Raw genomic sequence first — 25,638 nt, 5'->3', positions numbered from 1 at the left:
AAAGAATTCCCAGAAAGGATTCTCGGTTCCCATGGAGGGGTCTAGTATCATTGCTGAGACCTTCCAGGTAGGGCTTAGGAAGTTCCCTAGTCCTTCCCGTTCTCCCTTCTCTCATCCTACTTTCCCCTTTCACATCTCTCACTGCCTACTTATTTGCCAAGTTCAAACGATTGCTAGATCTCCAGACCTGGGAGTAAAATATGCTGTCGTCAGGCATGCAGCCCCTAAACGTTAGCACATACGCTAACCTGGATGAGCTCCGGCCAGCCAACTGCAAGCGATAAGACAGACAAAGAAACAGGTGCGCAACACGCTCTGTCCACTCGGGTTTGACGTTCCTCTGGATCATTTTCACCAGCTGGATCTTAAAGATGAATCTATAAATAAGAGGTACACTGACTCACCATGCTGGTTTGCCCAAGACTGATGGGTTTTCTAGGACACGGGCCTTATAGTGCTCAAACCGGGATAGGCCCAGGCACACGAGGACGAGTTGGTCACAGCGCTGCCATAGGACATCTATGCCGATAACACCTCAGACTCTAGAAGTTACCTGGTTAGAGATCACACGTATGTGCACATGGGCACACACCTCTCAGTCACCCATGTACCCGCACAGTCACATACACATGCCTGTAGGCACGTGCCTGTGTACATCTCACACCAGAGCTGGTCCCTTTCTTTCCCTCATTTTCTGCTCCAGCCAATTCTCACAGTTCACCTTGTCATTATAAATGATGTTTCTCCCTCTGATTACTCATGTCCTCATGTGTTTCCCTGGTTAGACATGGGATACTTCTCTCTGAAACCTGAAAAGAATATCTTGCCAATTTCATGTATTTTTTTTTAATTTTGCGGTACGCGGGCCTCTCACTGCTGTGGCCTCTCCCGACGCGGAGCACAGGCTCCGGATGCGCAGGCTCAGCGGCCATGGCTCACGGGCCCAGCCGCTCCGCAGCATGTGGGATCCTCCCAGACCGGGGCACGAACCCGTGTCCCCTGCATCGGCAGGCGGACCCTCAACCACTGCGCCACCAGGGAAGCCCTATGTATTTTTTTTTTTTAATAAAATGCAAGCATCATCTCATTAAAAGGATCTCCTTTCCCAGACTGTGATGGGCTTTTCCTTTTTTCGATATTATCAACATGTCTGCACATGACCTCTGACCCAGGGGGACCCTGACAACTGTATGTGACGTGATCCTGAAGATCACGAGCAGCTCTATCCCCTTTTCACTTCGAAAACAAGGGCTATGGAGCCGGATTCCAGGACCCCAAGCCCTGGACGGGGCAGCCTTGTTTGAGGAGAGGAAAATCAGGGCCCTGGCTCCATGTGACTGTGACCACGCCAGCCGGGAGCACTTCCCTTTGGGGCTTGTTTGTGACTAGTGTTTAATCGTAGACAGTGTCCACAAGGAAGGAAACCTCAAAAAGTATCAGGCCACAATGCAAATCACTCCAGTTGTCAACAATGTACAATTCACACAGAGATGTCAGTTACCACCCACAGCTGCTGGCAAGTTTGGGGTAAAAAAACTCCCCAAATCAGAACTAGAAGTGCTGAAATATTCACAAGTGGTGGTAGTGAGCTAAATAATATGATCCTACGAGGAGTATTAAAGATTCCAAAATCCCTTCTGTTTTAAATCCCCTTCAATGGAATATAAAACGTCCCCGAAGTATAAAACAAACGTGATGCGGTCTCTCTCGTCTTACGTAAAAAAGCAATGTTTAGGAACGCTTTTTTATACTTCCATGTCAGTGAGATGAGCAAAACTGGACCTCTTCCCTGGCTCTAATTTGTATGTATTTGCTTATTTTTGATTTATGCAGTTCTTTGTGTTTTGTAAATTCTGAGAAAAATCAGCAGAACAAAGTAGTCTAAGCCACGGATTTGGTCTATTTCATGCTCCGAAGAAACTTCTCCAAGTCAAGAGTCCAATTATAAATGTGTTTAAAAAAAAAAAGAAAAAACAATGTTTGGGCGTGGAGACGTGATCTAAGTGTATTCACCTGTTGGACCCGTAACGTGACTACCCACAACAGACGGGGACCAGCTGAGTCATGTTGGGCAAACAGCCTGACATTCTGGACCTCTGTTGCCGCACTTTTCGACAAGATGATACCCAAAGCCCATTCTTTCCAATGCTGCATTTCTATCATGACAGGAGGTGTTGGGGAAAATCTAATATTCGAGTCAGATGAAGGTTCCATAAAATTTTAAGAAACACTTCTAATTCAGTTTTAAAACATAAGGCAGTTTTCTGCCTTAATAAACATACATCATTCTTTAATGACGGAGGCTCCTGCAGAATTATGTTAGCTCCTACTGAGAAATAAGGTCGGAAGAAAATTATGTTGTCTGGTTGAAAGAATCCTGAAGACACAGCACACACCTCTCTCCCTCACACACACACAAAATATAAGAATCAAATGAGCTCATTCACACATGTAAGAACATTTTGCAAACTGTCAAGTTCATGGGCAGGGCATTATTTTAAATGAGACTGAATGCTTGCTTGGCCAAGGACCTACCTAGAAGTTGGTTTCTCCAGAGTGATAAAAGTGGGAGCCTAAATCTTTGCTTGCCTTTGTTTTGCTTTGTTTTTTTAACTGAAGTATAGCTAATTTACAATATTGTGTTAGTTTCAGGTGTACAGCAAAGTGATTCAGTTATACATACCTATCGACATATATACGTATATATGCATATATATATTTTTTTCCAGATTCTTTTCCCTCACAGATTACAAAATATTGAGTAGAGTTCCCTGTGCTATACAGTAGGTCCTTGTTGGTTATCTATTTTATATATAATAGTGTGTATATGTTAATCCCAAACTCCTAATTTATCCCTCCCCCTCCTGTTTGTTTCTGAATTTGTCACTTTCTTTCCTTTAGTAGAGTTCAGAATAATAGATAATCCTGATTAACTGAAGGATCTGTTCATAGTCACTGAAGTATTATCACAATACGAAGACCAATCAGCTAATAACCAGTATTAGAAACAGTAGAGGAATAAATTTTTTGCATCCTACAGGATTTTCTCCTGATACCATAGTGGGTTTTCTTTTTTTTTAACCTAATATATAACCCTATAGGGAAACTGGACATTAAGGGGAAAAAATAAAGTCAAAAACAACCACCAGCAAAACAAGCAGACTATACTCTGACGTGCTAATGCACTTTGACAAATAGAACCAGTTCAGAGTTTAATTAGTTGGTCTAAAATAGAGGTCAGCATACACAGACAATGTAATCTTTCCTAATTAGGAATTTTACTTTGGGCCAGAATCTGAAGTAATATACCAGTGGAAAATGCATGGGTTTTTGTGGTCAGACAGATCTGGGTTGAAATTCCAGTACTATCACCTATCAATTAGCGTGACCTTGAAGAGTTATTTGACCTCTGACTTACCTTTAAAATGGGGAGAAATCTACTCTGCGGATTCAGGAGAGGACTCAACTAATGGAAGCAGGTGTCATACAAATGTAAACACCATCCTCTTCCCCCACTTCATCTACTTATTTTTCCATTCTTTTCTTATAACATACCTGTCAGGAAAACATACACACAAGCCTCTCTAGAAATTTTCCACCCTACTATTTGATGACTTTGCAACCCCGAGGGCAGGACTTCTGTAGGTCCTCACTGTGGGAAATGTTTAACATAAAAGTCCTCACCCCCCTCCAAGTGTCACAGATTCTGACTGCAGCCACTCTGCCAGCAAGAACAGGTTAAGCTACATCGATACACAAATGATTAATAAATGCCCCACCAGCCATTTGATTTATGGCCAGAACTACTATTTCTATGCTACTATGTTCTATTTCCTCTTGCTCTATTTTTGGTTAAATGGGTTGTATTAGGAAGTCCAGCAACTGGAGAGACAAAGGAAAATGTTAATGTTAAGCACATCCTTGCTGTGAAATGCTCATTAATTAATTACAATGGGAATGAATTTAGCCATTTTCCTCCATTCTTAAAGACCTCACTATAGTATTTACTTTTTTAAAATTTAGTATTAATTAATGATTCAACTATATGATCCTCCTATGTTCATGTCAACCTTTGAAATGTTTCATTATAATGTGATTTTAACCAAGACTATGGTATTGCTATTGCCACTATTAATTCTTAGCAACAAAAACAATAATACCAACTAGTTACTGAATACTTACGTGCCAAGCAGTGATAGGCTCTCTACAAACATCTAATTCATTTTTTGCAACTCCCAACATCATTCTAATTTACTGATGAGAAACTTGCCCAGATTCCCAAAGCTTAGCACCGTCAAAGCCAAGATTTCAGGCCACATATTTTTTATCACCACGGCCACGCTCTTAGCCTCTCTGCTATTCTGCATGCCACGCACCCAGCATCATCTCCACGCCCATCAATTCATCAGCGTTTTAGTACCACAGCTTCCAGGAAGCACCTGGAGTAAAGGCTGATTACTTAGTGAAAGAATCCACGGCTGATCCTTGGATTAAATCCCAGGAGTTCTTGGTCTTCTCATGAGAGAAAAGACCCCAGAAAGAAAAGAACAAATCATCTCACAATAGGTAATTTAGGAGCTCGGCATCACATAATTTGAATATCTTGAAAGACATTTAAATGAGCTCATTTTATATCCTAAACAGGTTAACCGAGACACGTTTGTTCCCGCCCGCTGAGGACACTAAGGCATCTCAAGTCGCATCCTTGCTTTAGGGACAGACTGGGCTTCCGGACTCAGACCACTACACGACGCCTCCCAATGGCCTGAGCGAAGAGTGAGAGAGATGTAACTGTGGTTGTTCCTGAAGAATCCAGAGATGACAACAAAAGATAAGATTAAGAGGATAGGTGTGCTTTATGCAAAGGGATAAAAAAAACCCTGAAATTAAACTGAAGAACAGGGAGTTCCCTGATGGGCCGGCCGGTGGTTAAGGACTCCACGTTTTCACTGTTGGGTTTTCATTCCGAGACCCCAGGAGAGGGGAGCAGGGAGGGGACCATAGGAGTGAGGAGTTCAATACCTGGTAGGGGAACTAAGATCCCACAAGCCACATGGCACGGCAAAAAAGAAAAGAAAACAAACCCTGGAGATCAGAAGGTAATGAACAACAGAAAGAAAGAAATGGGGAACACGAGAAATACCATCTTAAGGATGAAAAAGGTTAAGAGTTTTGGCATTTGGCTGTGGCAGGCAAATTCCTAAAATGGACCCCAAGACCTCTTGTCCTAATCCCCAGGACTGAAAACAGGATGAGGCATCACACCCTGATTCTATTACCTGGCAAAGGGATTTTGCAGATGTAATTAAGGCTAATAATCAGTTGATTTAAAGTTAATCCTGAACGAGGTTACTATCCACGTGGGCCTGATCTAGTCCCCGGAACCCTTTAAAAGTAAAGTTTTCTCCAACTGGTGGCAGAAGATGAAATCAGAAAAATTCCCGGCATGATGCCATTGCTGGCTCTGAAGAGGAGGGGAAAGACGGTCTGTTGAGACTTCTAGCATCCAGGGCAGTCCTGGCTGACAGCGAGCAAGCAAACAGGGACCGCAGTCTTACAGCCACAAGGAAATAACTTCCTCCCAAGACTTGGACAAGCTTCAAGGTAAAGGCTTCTCCAAGCGTTTTCAGAGAAGAAGCCAGCTTGGCCGATATCTTGATTTCAGCCTTATGAGACTCTAACCAGAGCACCCAGCCAAGCCCTGCAGATTTATCATCTACAGAACAGTGAGCTAACAAGTGGATTTTTTTTTTTTTTTCTTTGCGGTACGCGGGCCTCTCACTGTTGTGGCCTCTCCCGTTGCGGAGCACAGGCTCCGGACACGCAGGCTCAGTGGCCATGGCTCACGGGCCCAGCCACTCCGCGGCATGTGGGATCGCCCCAGACCGGAGCACGAACCTGTGTCCCCTGCATTGGCAGGCGGACTCTCAACCACTGCGCCACCAGGGAAGCCCTGGATGTTGTTTTAAGCCCCTAAATTTGTGATAATTTGTTATGTAGCAGTAGAAAACTAATATGCTGTCTGACTTGGGTTCAAATCTTAGCTCTGGTCCTTTCTTCAATTTGTGATCTTGGGCACGTTACTTTAGCTCTTTGTTACCCCATCTGTAAAGGGAGATGGTGAAGTACAGCTCAGAAAGTTGGTGGGAGGACTGATTAGCTGCCTGGTCCTGGCACCTAGAAACTGACAACATCTGCTACCTGTGAGGAAGAATCAAAATCAGAATGAACTAGCTACCAGGTGGTGCTACCAGTCACGAACAGCTGGGTTTTCATTCTGAGTCCCCAGCTGGCCCAAGAGAGAGGAGCAGGGAGGGGACCACGGGAGTGAGGAGTCGACGTCTGGCTATTTATACCTACGACTGCTCACAACTCCAGTGTACAGAATCAAAGGGATTTCAAAGGTAAACTGCAGAGAGATGCTATGGAAAATCCGCGGAATTTGTAATCTGTTTTATGTAATGATCTACTTAACACCCGTGTCATTCCACATGTATTTGAGGTCATCTACAAAAAAAAATCGTACACCGGGATAAAAATGAATAAGCGAGGAAACTGGGGAAATGGAAAGAAAACCAGAGAGATACAAACTGCGTGGTTTTAAGATCTTTTACCCACACTAAGGACTGTGTTTGACCTTCCCAGTAATCACTGAAAACAAGGGTATAAGGACAGTTACATCATTCACAGAGAAATTTGCTCAGAAAAAGTGTAGACCTGGGAGAGAGTCCTCTTCTGGGTCCTTATAAATGGGACACCACATCATATTGGGAAAGAGTTGTTGAAAATACACCATAGACACGTTTCTTTCTCGATGTTTTTTTGGTGACTTTTGCACATTTTAACTTTGACTTTAGTATTTTTCTTCGTGATTTGTATTGGTTTGTTATACAAAAAGAATACCCTTTTTGTCTTATTTGTTGCTTATCATATTTGCAACAAATACACCAAGGAGTTAATATCACAAATGTATTTATTTTAATTTTGCTTATAGTTTGACAAGAGTTTTAAATTTTTATGTAGTCTAATATGTAGGTATATATATTCCTTACATATATGTGTAAGGAATATATATACTTAATGTACATATATATTATACAATTTCCTATTACTTTATAGCTAGAATGCATTTTTCATCCAGAGACCAGTTAAATAATTACCTCTTTCTTCCAGTTTGTAATGGTTTAATTTTTTAAATTTCTGTTGCCTACTATTTACAATAGCCAAGACATGGAAACAACCTAAATGCTCATTGACAGAGGAATGGATAAAGATGCGGTATATATACACAATGGAACACTGCTCAGCCATAGAAAAGAATGAAATGTCATTTGCAGCAACATGGATGGACCTAGAGATGATCATACTAAGTGAAGTAAGTCAGACAGAGAAAGACAAATACCATGATATCACTTATATGTGGAATCTAAACTACGACACAAATGAACCTATCTATGAAACAGAAACAGACTCACAGACATAGAGAACAGACTTGTGGTTGCCGAGAGGAAGGGGGCTGGCGGAGGGATGGAGTGGGAAGTCGGGGTTAGCGGATGGATAGGATGGATAAACGAGGTCCCACCTTAGAGCACAGGGAACTATATTCAATATCCTGTAATAAACCATAATGGAAAAGCATATGAAAAAGAATGTATATATATGTATAACAGAAACACTTCAGCAGAAATTAACACAACAGTGTAAATCAACTATACTTCAATAAAATTTTTAAAAAGAAAATCTAAGAAACTGGAAAAAAATTTCTGTTGCCTATGACTATTGAATTTCAAAACGCATCTGAGGTTCTGGCCAACGTTCGTGAGAACTGGGGTGGGTGGTGTTCTTTCAGCAAATAAAAGGAACCTTTTTCTAAGATTGAAAGTTTCGATACTTGTTATCTGGAACTAATTCACTATCGGTCCTGAGAACAAGTAAACAGATTCCCTTATTTCTTCTCCCCGAAGTCCTTCCATTTTCTCAATCCAATTATAACACAGCTCTATCAAAGTCTATAAAATGTACCAAAGCTTGAGCTAACTCAACCCTAACCCAAAACAACTAAATTGATGTTGAATTTGGAATCTCAGCCCTTGGTCCACTAACCCCGCCCTGTTTTCCCCACTTGAACACCTGCCTATGTTTACAGAGCTCTGAGCAGAGGCACTGCCCGGTTCTCTCATAACCATTTGCAGGGCAGTAATTTTCACATATACGTTTTTTCCCACTTACTTAGGAATCCCAGTTTAAAAACAAACACCTAAGTATTTGCATCACCAGAGGCTTTTACGGCCAAAGAAAAAATTAGGTGCTTCCATTAACAGAAGTTATCTGTAGAAAGACTTTTCACCTCCGCAGGAGCTTAACTGAAAAGTTTAACGGAGGGCAGAGAGAACCCATGTGAATTTAATAAAGGGGAGGGGGGAAGACGTTAGAGAGACAGTGATAAGGCCTGGAATCTATTAGGTCAAATTATACCCTGTGTTACCGTCAAGTGGAAGAACAGAAAAGACTACTACCCTGAACTTGGACCCTATTTCAGAACGCTGAGTACTATGTAAACAATGTCTCCTAAGTCACATTGTCTCAGGTAGACAGGGGGTCAAAGGGCCCCCTGAAAACGCTTCTCTCTAGGGGGTAGACATTTGCCCCAACAGGGGGCCCATCCCCATGGCAACTAGTTATCAGGCCAACAGTTTTGCCTACAAATCAGACCCTCTCCCCAAATATTCTTTTCCCATTCCCTCTTCCACCGCTGATTTCCCCCCTCCTGTCATTTATCGCCAAGCAAGCGTTTCCCACTCCACGACCTGCCATGTACCCTGAATCTTGGCCCCCCCCATGGGCCTCCATGCCTGTTTGACTCTGGCTCCAAGAACTGGACCCTGGGGACCCCCAGTTTATGCCCCCTGGGGAGCCAGGAACGCAGGGCATCTGGGTGGTGTCTTGGATTTCTGGGCACAGGAGAGAGTGGGGTGGAAGGTGGGGGGGCAGTAGATGAGTAGCATCATTGCTACAATAAAGGAGGACCGCGGCCAGGGAGGGTGTAAGGAGCCTGGAATACAAGGGCAGGTGGGTGTCATCTGAAGAAGACAGCAATCAGTTTACCTATGACCTCTGACACCATTTAGCATGAGCTCCATCATTTACCAAATGGGACTCTTCAGCCACAAAGTGTGAGCTGAACTGAGGTAACAGTGCACTTTTCAGGCCCTTAACATGGCATTTCCCAATCAGAGGAAAACATACAACAGCTGGGGGCAGAGAGCGCTCTGTTTCAGACCCAGGGTTTCAAAGCACAGCCCTGGCTGGGTCAGAATCCCAAGCCCAGCAGTTGGATTCCACACAGTTGCTACCCCCATGGGAACACACCAGAAGCCCATTTCATCTCAAACGCCCCATCCCCAAAAGTCACTGCTGGCCAAGGGGTGGCTTCTCTCATACCCTCTGAGATTCCCCTTCTCTCAAGAATATATGTATTTTGACACTTTACACTTTTAGGAAAATACAATGAGCGCTACTATGACATAGAATGAATCCTTCAGAAAATAACCTTCCTAACGGATCCTCTGGTTAATTTTCACACTTTGCAAAAGCTTCCACTTTGCAACCTTCAAGGAAGAAAGATCTCAAGGCAGAAACACCGTGAGCTACACCGGGGCGGCGACTTTCCATTTTGTTTCTTTATCGTGTTAGTCACTGAATGCAGCACTGGGGCTGGAACCAAGTCAGCACCTCCGGAAGGGTTTGGTGCCAGTCGAGCACCTACCCCGAGGAAGGCAACGCGGCCCCTGGGCTTGGCAGTCACCCCAGCTGCCTCTGGTGCCTTGGGACGTGGCCACGTGAGCTAAGCTCCGTGTTCTCAACTGTACATTACGGCTAATGAACTGGATCTTTCCGAATACCTCCTGGAGCCTCAGGATGTTCTGTTCCTGTTTTCTGAAACTCTGGGGGTCACACAACTTGAGTAGCACCATTTTATTATAGATGGATAAGATGAGCAACTCGGCATGGAGAAAATGTCTCATTCTTATTCTTCAGTGAGCCAGATAAATGGATATTTTTAATCTATTTTTTTTCTATCAGTATGTACAGTTAACCAAGAAAGTTAGATATAACTTTGGGAATCCGTAGAGCAGGCAATGGAAATATAGGTCCATATTTTTTTTTATTTTATTTTTTTTTGCGGTACGCGGGCCTCTCACTGTTGTGGCCTGTCCCGTTGCGGAGCACAGGCTCCGGACGCGCAGGCTCAGCGGCCATGGCCCACGGGCCCAGCCACTCCGCGGCATGTGGGATCCTCCGGGACCGGGGCACGAACCCGCGTCCCCCGCATCGGCAGGCGGACTCTCAACCACTTGCGCCACCAGGGAAGCCCCATATTTTTTTTTTAATGGCTTAAAAGATTTAGGCTAACAATGTCTAGCTTTGTCATAGTAAGCAGCCATCAAGTATCTGCTCGGTGAACAAACGTATGAATCAGTGACTTCACCATGTAAGAGATTTGGGAGAAGTAATACATGTTCATGATCAGATTCCGTTTCCCTTAATTTGCTGTCTCTGATGTTTTATTCCCTAGAAGACTTCCGAAGCCATTCGGGCCACTTAGGCTAGTTTGCACACAGCCTTTTTCTCAAGCCGAGTGTAGAAGAAATTCAAACACAGTCATGCGCTGTCTGCCGTTTGGGCTCTAAACCCTAAAATACAACAAAGAGCCTTTGCAGTGATGACCGCGTCCATACGTTTCACAGCGTCTGAAGGTCTCCACTGGATGGCGGCGGGTGGGATATAGTCAATGGTCGGGAGCGTCTCCTGGATTATGTCCTTTCTGGCCTTTTTCAGAGGAGAAGAGCAGTCGGTCTGCATTTAATTTTTAAACCGTGTTTCATCCCTTTCCACCTCTACACGACCACACGCGGGAAAAAAAAACCCTGTTGCTCTTGCTACACGTTCTTTTCCCAGTTCTTCTGGGCTGTCCCTCCATTTCTGCTTAGAACAGCTAATCTTCCCCAAACCAGGGCTGAGTGCAAGAGACACATCTCGCATATCTCTAATCACACAAACAGAAATAGGGCTTGGACACCGTTAACCCCTTGAACGACGAACAGCTTTCTCCTGGCCACAGACCCAAGGAAGGTCCAGGAAACATATGAGATCTATTTCCCACTCATTCCAATGAGTTTAGTACAGGTTGCAAAAAAGCCGCCAGAGAGTTCCATTTAAAGAAACTCAAGCCAGCAATTTTTAAAGGATGAAGGTTTAAGCATTTGCTTTTATATCTGTACCATCACAGACATTCAAAAGGGGTATATTTCTGTACTCTACGCCCATGAGAAGAAACAGGGCCTCTGCCAAAGCAACTTTTTTGTATTTAAAAGAATTAGTTCTAGATTTTCCTATGATCGTAAGTTCTCTGGCGTCTCAAGGCCCAGAAGTGCTTATGGGAAGGGATGGTTCTGATCCCAGTAGCTGGACCTTCGCCTCGTCTGCTCTGTCAAGGTAAATAAAATCTGACAAGTTTTGTGTTTGTTGGAAAAGCAGAGGGGGAGGGGTTTCAGACACCAGCTAGGTCTTTAGACCTCCCATGTCCTAAGAATAAATGCAACGTTGAAAATGGACAATTCAGAACTTGCAGTCTTGAGAAATTAACAGCAGCACAGAAGCTCCAGGCAATTGGTTTTGGCATGTTGGCAGTGGTCCCCCATGTCCCTCAGGAGGCACTGAGCAGCTTCCGGTCAACGAAATGGGTTTACTTGAGAAATGGTCTACTTGAGAAATGCTTCTCCATTTCATTCAGTTTTTTTTTTTTTTTTTTTGCGGTATGCGGGCCGCTCACTGTTGTGGCCTCTCCCGTTTGCGGAGCACAGGCTCTGGACGCACAGGCTCAGCGGCCACGGCTCACGGGCCCAGCCGCTCAGCAGCATGTGGGATCTTCCCGGACCGGGGCACAAACCCGTGTCCCCTGCATCGGCAGGCGGACTCTCAACCACTGCGCCACCAGGGAAGCCCCAAATGTTCAGATTTTATAGAAATTTGACTTCTACCAACCAAAAGCATGAGCTGACTTTAATTCTAAGTACAATCCCTTAATATGCACACATATTTTCCTTTAACATTTAAAACCTTTCAGTCAGTAACACAAAAAAGAACTGGCATCGTTCACAGGCACGGGGGTACAGTAGGGCTGCATTCCGTGCTTGACTTCAAGATGCACTTGGAGTGGGATGGAGGGCCAGGGGAGTCTGCCCTTCTTGGGGTGATCCGAGCTGTCCTCTGCCCTTTGGGACTGCCTCTCCCCAGCTTCCTCTATAGCAAGGCTTCTCAAACGTAACATGCCTCAGAATTACCTGGAGAGTCGGTTAAAACACCAGTTGCTGGCCCCAATTCTAGAGTTTCTGATTTAGGAGGTCTGGGGAGGGGCCTAAAAGTCACAGGTCTAACAATTCCCTAGAAGGTGCCGATGGAGCTGATTTGTGGACCACACTCAGAGAAGCACTGCTCTCTGTGTATGGAAAGGGTGGAGATGGGTCAGGACATGGCTCAGGCACTATTCTCTCCCTCAGCCACAGTCATAAGGAAAGCATTACGTAAGAGGATGACCCACGGCTTCCTACTCATGAGAGTAAAAGGAGAATTGATGATCTGAAGCAGGAGATGTTGAGATTAGATGTTTATAGAGTTGTAAATGTTGAAATGGCCTGGCAGGGAGACGGTGGCATCCTCTCGTCCGGAAGTTATTAAGACTAGAGGCAAATGTTAGTTCAATGCTATGATTTAAACTGAAGACGGGGGCGTAAACCAATCCTTTCCCATCCCATGATAGGTGAAGTTTTTCTTTTCCTACCTGCCTATAGCTACACCAGATTGATCAGCCTCTTGATAAAGCATGAAACTTTAAACTACATTTTTGTTTTAAAAAGTAATCTAATTAAGATGGACTATTACGTGGAAAAATAATTTCATTAGGATGTAAAATAGAGTTGTCCAACTCAAAGAAAGAAAAGGATAATGGAGAAAAGGCCTTGGTATCCACGGATTTATTGGTTCCAGGACCCACCTTGGATACCCAAATCCTCTGATGCTCGAGTCCCTTATGTAAAGTGGTGCAGTGGTTGCACATAACCTACGCACATCCTCCTGGAGACTTTAAATCATCTCTAGGTTACTTATACTTAGTACAATGTAAATGGCATGTAAAATAGTTGTAAATACAACCTAAGGGCTATGTAAATAGTTGCTGCCGTGGCAAATTCAAGTGTTGCTTTTGGGAACCTTCTGAAATTTTTTTTCCCAAATATTTTCGATCCCAGGTTGGTTGACTCCACAGACCTAGAACCTGTGGACACAGAGCACCGACTCTTCTCTATAGGCTCCTTTGATACACTCCCTTTATTCAAATCGCTGTTTTTTCTACTTGTTAGGCCCAGAAGTAGTATGTGTTCCTTAGAATCAGAGAAAATATCAAGAGCCAATAGAACACACTCGTGCACCCACGAAGGCCATACACTTGCAAGTCAAAAATCTAGGTAGGGAAGAAGTCAAAATTTACACATGAGAAAAGCTACAAACATTTTCAGGATGAGAATGCAAGGGATTATAAAGATGTCTGTCCACAAGGAAATCAGCTGGTTAGCAATCCTAGAAACCGAACGGGAGAGGAGATAACTGGCAGGTTGCTTACACTTGCTGTAATAGGGAAGAACCTTTGCATTCTATTACAAGTTAATCACTAAAGGGATGTTGCCTATAAGCTTAAATTATACATAATGACCCAACTATCGGAACCCTGACTCCCAGGTCATGAGCATTAAGCTAAAATACCTTTGTTTAGCTCACAGGAAACATCCTGACCAGGTCCACCTGTGAACGACTGCAGGGAGGAAGAAATGAACGCATCCCTTCCGGAGGCTGACGGGAGCCAGGAAATGTTTGACTTTACTCCCTCCCCTTTTAGTATAAAAGAAGCCTAAATTCTAACTCCGGCAAGATGGTTCTTTGGGGCACAAGCCAACCATCTTCTCGGTCTGCTGGCTTTCAGAATAACATCACTATTCCTTGTCCCAAGAACTCGTCTCTCGATTATTGGTCTGTCGTGCAGCGAGCGTAACATTGCTAAGTAACATTGCTAAGAAGAGATCACTACAACAGAAATCGATGCCCCCAAGTTGGGTGGGTAACAATGCCTGTGTCACCATCAGGTGAAGATCCTGTGCCCCAGGTGAGAGGGAAAGTCCGCAGGGGCTGGGACTCCAGAAAGCGGTGCTCGCCTCCCGCTGCCGGGCCCCTGGGAGCCTGGCACCAAGCGGTTAACTGGACGTGTCGAGCAGGCTTTGCAGAAAATGTGTTCCATGTTAGTCTCCTAAAGAGCGTCCAGCCGCATTGCTGACCCCACGTCTCAGAAAGCAGCAATGCTCACATGTGGGAGCCTGCATTCTTTCCAAGTGGACACTTCACACTTGAGCAGTAACGAGACGCAATGTGGCTGGAGTTATGTGTCATTCCAGCCAGAGATAAACAGACCCAAATGTGCTGTCCATGAGGACCCCGCTCTGTGTGGGAAGCCTTGCTTGGGACATTTTTCACATCGCAGAGTATTTAAGATTTTAATGGCCTTGTGACTTCTGTGCTAGAATATTTTATGATCTCTGCTGACCCTCCAAATGCTCTTTGCGGGGTTTTCTTTTGCCTTACATGGTCCGACAACAGCTCTTCTAAAACGGAAGAGCTCTTGAACCAAATATTGACACTGTTTGTTTTCCCCAGTCATAATGAAATATGTGCTCGTTGGTTCTCATTCATTCCTGTTCTTTGAAACCCGCCCCTCCCCCCGCCCGCACAGAACTCTAATGGGGTTAGATCTGCTTCCCTTCCAGAGTATGCGATGCCTCCACGCAATTAAAATTCCATCCAGCCCGAACCATTGAAATAAGACAGGCTGGACTCGGTTCTTTAAGGGAACTTCGGAGAGAACCACAAAGAAGAGTAGCATCTCAGTGTCTCAAATTAAAACGATACACATCTCAGGCTACTTCTTAAGATGATTGCAACTGCGATAAAAAAATATGCTGAAGACCACTTCACATACCTGTATGTCAGTGTGTAGCCCTGCAATCCAAAAGATAACATTTATGAACGCCACATCACACACGGTATTGACAACGAGCTCAGGGATAACTCTGGCTCCACTGCACGGATGACAGATGGAATGACCAAGGAAGCTCTTTGACACGGGACAGACGCAGGGGGGCCCCTGAGCCTTTGGGTCGCTCTCTGTCTGCTAGATCTGACTGACTCTCTAGACTGGGGATGAAAAGTTGAAATGGGCCAAGAAAACTTACAGCAGATCAACAACAGTATAATGTAAATAGGGTTACATTTTGAACAATAAAAGTGCTTCAAATAATAATTTGCCTAAGAGACTCACAGACACAGAGAACAGACTAGTGGTTGCCGGGGAGGGGGGGGCGGCGGGGAGGAAGGATTGGGAGTTTGGAATGAGCAGATGCAAACTATTATACATACTATTATACACAGAATGGATAAACAACAAGGTCCTACTGTCTAGCACAGGGAACTATATTCAATATCCTGTGATAAAACATCATGGAAAAGAATATAAAAAAGAATGTATATATGTATAACAGAATCACTTTGCTGTACAGCAGAAATTAACAACATTGTAAGACAGCTATACTTCAATTAAAATAATACTGTTCTTTCTTTGAAAGACTCTATCACTCTGGTGTGACCTGTGAGTGTGTTTACAAGCAGCAGGTTGGTGGAGAAAGGGGACAGTGTTTCTGGGTAATGGTTGTTCTTCATACACTAAAAATCAGTCATAGAAAAAGATGGAAGGTATTTTTTAAATCACCCACTGCAGTCATGGAAATCACCTCATTTCAATCAATCCAGTACAGAAGGTTGTCTACACATGTCTAGTAAGAGTCCTAAGTACGCTGTTTCTCACCCTAACACTGTATATAAAACCTACTAACTAACTCTTTGTGTTTAGAACAGAAGCTGCTTGAAGGAAGGGAACACATTGCTTTTTCTGTGTTTTGTGAACCCAGCATAGTAACTGGCACGCAGAAAACACTAGGTGTTTGCTGAATGAATGAATGAATTTTCCAATAATGGGGAAAGAGAAGTCTTCCAGCCTCGCCCACGTGTCTCTGAGATCTAAAATCTTTCTTCCCACTGAAGTTCAGGTTGAATGTGAAATTACTAATTTAAATAAAGGCTTTGGAAGAGGCACATGAAAAGATCCTCAACATCACTAATTATTAGAGAAGTGCAAATCAAAACCACAATGAGGTATCAGCTCACACCAGTCAAAACGGCTATCATCAAAAAATCTACTACCAATAAATGCTGGAGAGGGTGTGGAGAAAAGGGAACCCTCTCACACTGTTAGTGGGAATGTAAATTGGTACAGCCACTATGGAGAACAGTATGGAGGTTCTTAAAAAACTAAAAATAGTTATCACATTACCCAGCAATCCCACTCCTGGGCATATATCTGGAGAAAAACATGGTTCAAAAGAATACACGCACCCCAATGTTCACTGCAGCACTGTTTACAATAGCCAAGACATGGAAGCAACCTAAATGTCCCTCAACAGATAAATGGATAAAGAAGATGTGGTACATATATACAATGGAATGATACTCAGCCATTAAAAAGAATGAATTAATGCCATTTGCAGCAACATGAATGGACCTGGAGATTATCATACTAAGTGAAGTAAGTCAGACAGAGAAAGACAAATATATATCTCTTGTATGCAGAATCTTAAAAAATGATACAAATGAACTTATTTCCAAAACAGAAAAATAAATAAAGCCCTTGGGTAACGGGTCCTATAGTCACTGAGCTGCCTGAAAACTCTGCCTGGACATTCATTATTTGTAAGACCAGGATCTCTACTGAATAGTAAAGAAAAAAGAAAAGGGCGGGAGTGTTGAAAACCAGTTTACACGGCAAGATGGCTAGTGGCAAAAGAAGGCAGGATCTTTAAAAATCTATAATGTTTTAAGTGGGGAGAATCATGAAAAAAAAAAAGAAATCAGAAGTGAGGGTTAAAAGCAAAAGGAAGGTAATAATAACCTCCTCTTATGTTTTCACTTCTTAATTAAACCTCTGCTTTAATTTCCTGCTTCAGTGGCTTAGTTCAGGCTGCTATAACAAAAATACCACAGATGGGATGGCTTATGGACAACTTATTTCTCTCAGTTCTGCAGGCTGGGAAATCCAAGGTCAAGACACCAGAGATTGGTGTCTGGTGAGAGTCCGCTTCATGGTTCACTGAGGCCACCTTCATGCTGTGTCCTCACATAGCAGAAGGAGGAAACAAGCTCTCATGACTGTTATGAGGGCACTAATCCCACTCACAGGGGTCCACCCATATGACCTCACCTAACCCTAACTACCTCCCAAAGACCCCATCCCTACTGTCATCACGTTTCACCACAGGAATTGTGTGGGGGACACAAGCATTCAGTCCGTAACAGTGACTTTGCATCTAACTTGTAGTCTGAGATAATCCTAAAGAGAAGATCAAAGTTCTTTAGTTTGGGATTTGGACTCAACTAAACTGGTCACCTACCCCGTTCTAGACATTTCCAGCTCTTATGATGCTCCAAGTAGGTCCCTCGGATGTCACTGGAGTAAACTTATTGCTTCCTGCACATTTTTCTCTCATTTATCATTTTAGGTTCATTATGAAGCAACCAACTTTGCATGTCAGCAAGTGTGCTTACCTTGGAATACAGAAAGGGGTACCATGTGGTCCCTGAACTCAGAGCCCTCATTTCAGGAGGATAAAATGCAATCATATTGATTACAGTAGTACATAGTAAACTGATGACCATGTTTCACCCAATCTAAGATTCCGTTGGTTGTAAAAAAAAAAAAAAATAATTATTTATGCAACTGCTAAGAAAGTTTAAACCTCTGCCAACTAAACTATGATGTACCAAGTGTCAGGCACAACCTAACTTCAGAAGTTAAATGTGGAAATAAAGTTCATCTTGAAATTAATAAAACAGTGGCAGTCAAAGGCTGGTGGAGATGGGAGATGACATCCAGTCTGGGAAAGCTATGAAGGAAAGGCGTGGTGAAGGGGATGCCATGTGAACTGAGACTCGATGGGGGTGAGTTCTCTAAAGATGGAGAGAACGACAAGTACAAACGCTCGAGCAGGAGAGCACGGGGAGGAGAGGTGGATAGTACACTGGACCTTAGTTTGCATGAAGCAAAAAGATAAAACCCAAAACAAGTGGAAGGACACTGAATACTAGCTGCAAGCTGCTGGCGGGCGGTCCCCAAAGATTTTATGTAACATAGGGACCCACAGAGACCACTAATCTGGTAGAGGTATCTAGGATTACATCACAACTGCATTCAAACACTTCGATGGAGTCTAGTTAGAACAAATCCAAACTCCTTTCCAAGGAATCTAAAGCCCTGAATGGTCCAGCCACTGCCTCTCTCCTCAGCCTAACCTACCTCTCCCACTGGACCACTGATCCAGCCGCACTTGAACCAGCCAAGGTCACCTGCCTTAGGGTGTTTGCACCTGCTGTTCCCTTTGCCTGTGACGCTCTTCCTTGGCTCCTCGCAAAGCAGGTCCTTTCCATCCTTCAGTTCTCTCCTCACCTCCTCAGATGGAGGGACCAGCCCTGGCCAACCCCATCCAAAGACTGTTCTTTTCCTATTCAACCGTTTCTATGTTTCTCTCCTAGCACCCATCAAAGCCTGAGGTGATGCTATTTACATTGTTTACTTGTTTCTAGTTTGTTTCCCTCTTAGAATGCAAGGTTCATCAGTGGAGGGACCAGGTCTCTCTTCACTCCTGTTGTGTCCCAGCCCCTGGCAGTGTCTAGCATGAAGCCGGCACTCAGTGCAGATCTGCTGATTGATGAGTAAGCGCCTGACCCACTCCTCCCCTCCAGCACACACACTCTGAGCCAGGAGGCCAGATGGACCCCAGATTGACCCAGTCTCAGCATCTGGAAAGAGGGCGTTGCCTAAGGACGTCTCTCCGGGATGGAAGAAAGCTTCAAGGTCAGGAGACCGTCCAGAGGAAACGTCCCAGTCCACTCAAGGGCACTAATCCCTCCCTCTCCTTTTAGCAACCTGCTCAGAGGAAGCCCATGCTACCGACGGCTGCACCTTCTCTACCGGTCAGGTGTCCACCCTGCCTTTCTCCCTCCCTGGTGGAAGGTGAAACTCAAGATTATCAGCTAAGAATGTTCTAATTCGGCCATGATTCGAATCCAGGGCCACGCTGAACTCCATGCCCCCTCCATGAATCCCGACCACTGTGAATCTTACTTGTGAATCTTCTAACCCTTGGAAATCAGAGTTCAAGAAAGATGAGCTCTCAGGGCTACCCTTATGAATGACACTCTGTTATACAAATCAACAGCCCTCAGGACAGGGACACATCTGTTTAATCCACCACTGTACGTGGTGCCAGGAACACAGGGGGACTCAATATTTATTGACCGAGTAAATGACAACTTCCAATAAGACACTCTTCTCATTGGACTCAGTCATGATTCTCTTTTAAATCCAAAATATCTGTAAACAATCGGGCTTTTCCTTTAATAACTGATGATAATAAGAGAGGAGCTGAATTAGGTAGTGAATTACCTGACTCACATAAGGTTCTCATTCACGCTGAAGATCTCTTGAGCGGTCCACCAAATGCCTTCTAAACGGCCTGCTGGCCAGCTCTGTGTTCAGGAAGCTGATTTGGAATTTGCCCTCTGGATCTCTGTCTGGTTAAGGGCACTCTGTATCTCCCTGACAGAAGGGGCTTTCTACAGATCTCAGGGCAGCACACATGTCACCCTGACCTAGATCAAGCTGATCTTATCCATCAGTTTCACTATAGAACCATCTGCACCCCACCTTGCTAGCTGTCAGGCAGGCTGTTGCTTCTGCCAACCAAGAACCACATCTGCTGTGTCTTCTCCAGAGCTCACTCTCATGAGAGGCACCCCCGGGGCTTATGTACAGAAACCGCGTGGAGATACAGAAGGCAACTGTACTCCTGGCTGCACTCTGCAAGTGCTGAACTTCCACCCACCCCAGTCTGGCACACAACTCCCAAACTGGGGGCGGGGGGAGGGGGGAAGTGGAGGGAAAGTGTTTCCTCTGACACTGCTCTATTATCTGGACAGACCTCCTTCGTCCCTGAGCTGTTTCGTGAAACCAACTGAGATCACGGGGCTGCCAAGCCCGTGGGCAAGGTATGACTGGGCAACATCCAGTTGTCCCCAGGCCTCCATGTCTGACCACTGTGGACCTCAGAGCTCCATGCTGACCAGAAGGAAATGATTTCCTGTTCACCTGGATTTGCCCTTAAGGATGTATTCAGGCCCAGCCTGGCAGAGCCCAGCCCGAACGTCAGACGCTGCAGGTGCGTCTCTCTCGAGTTTCTCAGTGCGTCACTACTCCACGATGAAGAGCTGGATTGAAGTCCAATGGTACCAGGCAATGCCAAAAATAAGAGGACTCGTCTTCCAGCAAACAATAAACAACGCAGTTGGGGAATTCGGCAAGAAAGTTTTTCAGAGGATACGGTTTGAGTTCATAAATGCTCTATTAAAACGTTAGTGCTAAGCCCCCAGAATGAAGGAATACTATTCATCTGCACGGGAGGGGTCATCCATTTGGAAATATTTTGCTTCATCACTTTTGCCTTCATTACTGCATTCTGGGAGACGTATTTCTCCTTCCAAATTAAGTGGCCAAACGAGAACAATATCAATTCTAAAAAGCTTATGTACAGCTCCTTCCAACGTGAAGCAAGATGATGTTTTTCCCCAAAACTGATATAGAAATGGTTGGGATTGACCAGCTCAACGGATTGGAGTGAAGGCCAAAGTTCAGGATTTGTGGCCCACCTTTGATTTGTTTTATGGCCACAACCTGAATACCTCCCCCTGACCAGTTCAGGCAAAGACTCACTGACGCTAGAAAATATGTGTTGAATATAATTTTTTAAATGAATGAAGTATTATTGACAGCGATCCCACTTCTAGGCATGGATCTGATGAAAACTCTAATTCGAAAAGACACACGCACCCCAAAGTTCACAGCAGCACTGTTTACAACAGCCAAGACATGGTAGCAAGCTAAGTGTCCTTCGACAGATGAATGGATAAAGATGTGGTATATTTACAAAATGGAATACTACTCAGCCATAAAAAAGGAATGAAATGCCGTTTGCAGCAACATGGATGGACCTAGAGAATATCACACGAAGTGAAGTAAGTCAGACAGAGAAAGACAAGTATCATATGATATCACCTGTATGTGGAATCTAAAATATGATACAAATGAACTTATTTACAAAACAGAAATAAACTCACAGACATAGAAAACAAATTTATGGTTACCAAAGAGGAAGCGGGGGGAGGGATAAATTAGGAGTTTGGGATTAACATATCCCCACTACTATATACAAATTGGACAACCAGCAGGGACCTACTGTATAGCACAGGGAACGATACTCAATATTTTGTAATAACCTACAAGGGAAAAGAATCTGAAAGAAAGTCAATATATACATATGTACTCGGTGTCTTGTAATAACCTGTAGTGGAGGGGAATCTGAAAAATGTGTGTGTGTGTGTGTGTGTGTGTGTGTGTGTGTGTGTGAGAGAGAGAGAGACTGAATTGCTTTGCTGTGCACCTGAAACCAACACAGCACTGTAAATCAACTTTATTTCAATAAAATTATTTTTAAATGTGAAGTATTATTGAATCAATTTAATCAGTGGGTTTGAAAAATAGTCATTCCAATAAATACTTCCACTATGCTCGTGAACACGGAAATAAAATGGACAATAAAAGGAACCCCCGAATCCAGAATCGCTAATATATAAACTCACCCCCCAAAGGAAAAGAAAACTCCTTTAGTTAGTAGGAGAGCTACCAGTGAAACCCCAGAGCTTCATAGGAACAGAACCAAGAGATCCCACCACACAGATATGGTTTCAGACCTGGCTTCCAAGAACTGTGCAGCAAGAGGAGAGAGGCAGAGGAAGAGTAGTTTCAGGATATAAGTGTTAACAGAGATTTTGTGAGCCAAAACGGCTCAAAGGCAAAGGTCAACATGTGGCAGTGCGTGAGCTCTAATATTTGATGGACGTTAATGATTAGCTACAAAGTTTTCCACTGAAACTATTGGACTCCATGAGACAGCTTTTTTTAAGTCTGTATGGAAAAGCTCTCTCCTTAAAAGTTCGAAGAATGTTCATATTTATTCTCTCATTTGTCTCTACCACTTACAAATGAGAGAGGTAGGAGGTAGGAAGGACCAGGGTTATCCCATTTTACAGCCTTTATCGGAGCTAAAGGATAGCAGCCCATGAGAGGTGCCTGGAGGGGGTCATGAGAGGAGGGAGGACGTCACAGGGTAGGGAGACTGCTTTTAGATAAAACACACATTCACACACCTTCCTTTATTGTAATAGCATTCACCTCTTTGGGATAAGAGAAGAGAGACGAATAAAGATAATATAAACAACACAAAAACTCAAAAAGCATCAGCCCTAGAACCTCATCAATTCAGGACTTCATTCGTTTGGCACGTCTGCTTTCTGGATGGCGCCTAGTGATGTTTGCACTTATCCATAAGCAAAGGGTTCCCTAAGCAAATGGAAAAATGTTCCCTACCAAGGGAACAGGCTCAGCTGTTAATGAGGGTGGGGATTAAAATCAAAGCTTTCAAGTTTTAAAGATTCTAAGATTATCTGCTTTGAAGCCCTGTAGACACTTTTTTTTTATATATATACAAACACTATAATACAGGGCAAGTAGTTTGGGCTGGTACTCTTGTCAATTCTAAATCACAACTGTTTATTTATAAAAGGAAGCTGATCGGTCTGGATGCCTGACTAGCTAAATTATCAGTTATTATCAGTTACTGCAGGTATTTTAAGTGATGGCCCCGTGCTTGTAGGGTGCTGGCACTGCAAGAGACCTTCAAATTCATCTTGGTCTATCCTCCCTATTTACCGGGAAAATCGAAGCCCAGAAGAGGTAAGTAATTCACACAACGACGTTCAGTGGCGTCAAATGGCCTTTCTTTGAAAAAAATAAATAAATTATAACTTTAATCTCTTCAATAATCTCAACAGCCCTTCCCCGAATTAACCCAAGTGACTGGCAGTTTTCTGAAATTGACTTTATACAAAATTACTGATTTAGCATCTGACCCCCTGCTTTGATTGGCTGAGACTTGGTGACCATTGAAAATCCACAACATAAATAACCCTTGAAATGGGTAACTGCGAACCAAGTGGAGTAATTTTAACAAATTAGCTTGGCACTCAGGCCTTAAAATGAGGTTATTCTGTTGAATATGCGGCTCCCTCCTCTCTGCCCCCTTTGGAATCTTTGCCATTTTACCATCCGAACCTTGGAATTCGCAGCAGCCGAAGTTTTCATGCTCTATGTTGGAAAGTTCAAGTAGGCTTGTGACTCTCAGGCTACTGACCAATTAAAATCAGTACGCGATGTGGCGCGAGAGAGTGAGGTCAAGAGGTAATAATTAAAAATGATGTAATGAGATGATCCAATCTCCCTAGCCCTGCCAGAAGGTCCGTCAGTGACCACGTCCCTGGTTTGCCTATATCACTCTGGCGTCTGGCCATGGAATTTGTGAAATCAAGCCACCTCTAATCCTAGCTGGGGTTTCTCTGGTTCCCGAGGTGAGGCTAGTCATTAAGCCTGAATGTAAGGGAATTACTTTACAGATCGTCTTCCTTGGGCTACATGTGGCGTGAGGATCGAGGACTACTTAGAAATGCTTCACATTAGCTGTTGTATGATGGGTCCGTGCATGGCACCAAGCAGGTCCGTGCACAAGTGTGGAAGGAATATCTGAGTCCCCACCCTCAAGATGAACAGGACTGACAAGATGCCACTCTTTGGGAGGAGGAAAACACAGACCTGGAAACACGCTGAACATGAACACTAAACTGGTGTGTGCCTGTCTGCTTGCTTCCAGCGATGACCTGGGATGTCTGATGAGACAGCAGGAGGGAACTGGACTGGATGGTGGTATGGTGGTCACCCAGCACCAGCTCTAAGAGCCTGCATGACTGTAAACAGGCGCTTGACCTCCTCTGTCTCAGCTCTGCATCTGCAAGGCGAAGATGATGACCAAGGTCATCTCTGCTATAGACTGAACGTTTGTGTTCTCTGCCCCCCATATTCATATGTTGAAATCCTAACCCTCAATTTGATGTGATGGTATTAGGAGCAGGGCCTCTGGGAGGTGCTTCGGTCACGAGGGTGGAGCCCTCTTGAATGGGATCAGTGCCTTTAGAGACCCTGGAGAGCTCCCTCGCTCCTTGCACCATGTGAGGACACAGCGAAAGAGATGGCTCTCCAAGCCTGGTTAGGAAGCAGACGCTCACAGACACCAGATCCGCCAGTGCCTTGATCTTGAACTTCCCAGCCTCCAGAACTGTGAGGAATAAATGTCTATTGTTGATAAGCTACCCAGTCTGTGACATTGTTATAGCCACCCTGACAACTAAGACAATCTCTGGGGGTCCTGCTGGGTCCCCAGTCCTCTGGTCTCCCAGCCTGTTTGAAACGTAGGACTCATGGCAAGAACTTGGCTCATTTGGCCTACAAGTAGCCTGTGGCCCTTAAAATGTAAGAAGACTGATAGAATCTACAGAGATAAAGGTACTCTGTCCATTTATGTCCATACATGAAATATAGGGTGATTGTCATATTAAATCAAGACTTGGTCTCCTGAGTACTTCACTCAACCAAACAAGTCAACTAATTAAGAGACCAAGATTAGACAACTAGAGAGTTTCTAGAGGCATATTTAGCTTAAGGGAAAGGATGACAGAGAAGTATGAGGTTCACAACATAATGGCAGGTAGAAGTCATGTCATCCCAGGAGAAGGATGGACCAACTGACATGTCAGATCTCATCAACTGCTAGTTTCTGCGTTTCTCAAAACATCGTGATGAAAGAAATTATCATAGAGAAGTTCATTTAGTAAAAAAAGAAATACACAAGAAACAAAAGAGTCGAGTCTAAAATAATTTCTCTTTCACCTTGGGGCCCTCGAAAGCTTGCGTCATACGGGTTTTTTGTTGCTGTTGAAGTCTAAGAGATGAACCAAGCGATCTCCTGGCCCATGGAACTTACTACTCATGCAGTTTGTCCTCCAAGAAAGAGATTTACGGACCCAGCGAGAAAAATAAATCAAAGGTACGCCTGTGAATAATATCCAACGAGGACAGTGGTGTGATGACACGTCACCACTTGAAGTTTGATGGTTTATTGCTCACTCTCAACACCCACTCTTGTGTCTCACCTAAAACACAATTTCACACTGAAATAATCTGTAAGTATCAATCTGAAGGTTGATTGCTAACCTTCACTTTTCGCGCAATGAATCTGTAGGTGTTTATTAGGATTTAAACGACATCACCTCTTAGAATATTAGTTCTTTGCCTTTAGATGCCAAGAGAAAGTCGAAGCAACTATACACTTCATTGCTTGGGATCTGTAACAGCCCATGTTTTGTGGTGGATGGAAGGGGTGGGGGCTGCCTCACCAGATTTATTTTGGAGTCTGAGAACTTAGGGGC

At 44.0% G+C, this 25,638-nt stretch overlaps 2 protein-coding genes across 2 annotated transcripts in view; both read right to left on the bottom strand.

Annotated features, from left to right (window-relative positions):
- The window catches only part of SNRNP48 (small nuclear ribonucleoprotein U11/U12 subunit 48), a 578,580-nt gene that overhangs the window by 341,431 nt on the left and 211,511 nt on the right, over positions 1–25,638 (bottom strand). The gene's annotated exons all lie outside the window — the stretch shown is intronic.
- Positions 1–25,638, bottom strand: part of BMP6 (bone morphogenetic protein 6) — a 146,189-nt gene that overhangs the window by 48,969 nt on the left and 71,582 nt on the right. The gene's annotated exons all lie outside the window — the stretch shown is intronic.

Source organism: Delphinus delphis, chromosome 10, assembly GCF_949987515.2.
Source record: "Delphinus delphis chromosome 10, mDelDel1.2, whole genome shotgun sequence".
NCBI classification, from domain to species: domain Eukaryota; kingdom Metazoa; phylum Chordata; class Mammalia; order Artiodactyla; family Delphinidae; genus Delphinus; species Delphinus delphis.
This window is presented reverse-complemented; position numbering and strand designations above follow the sequence as displayed.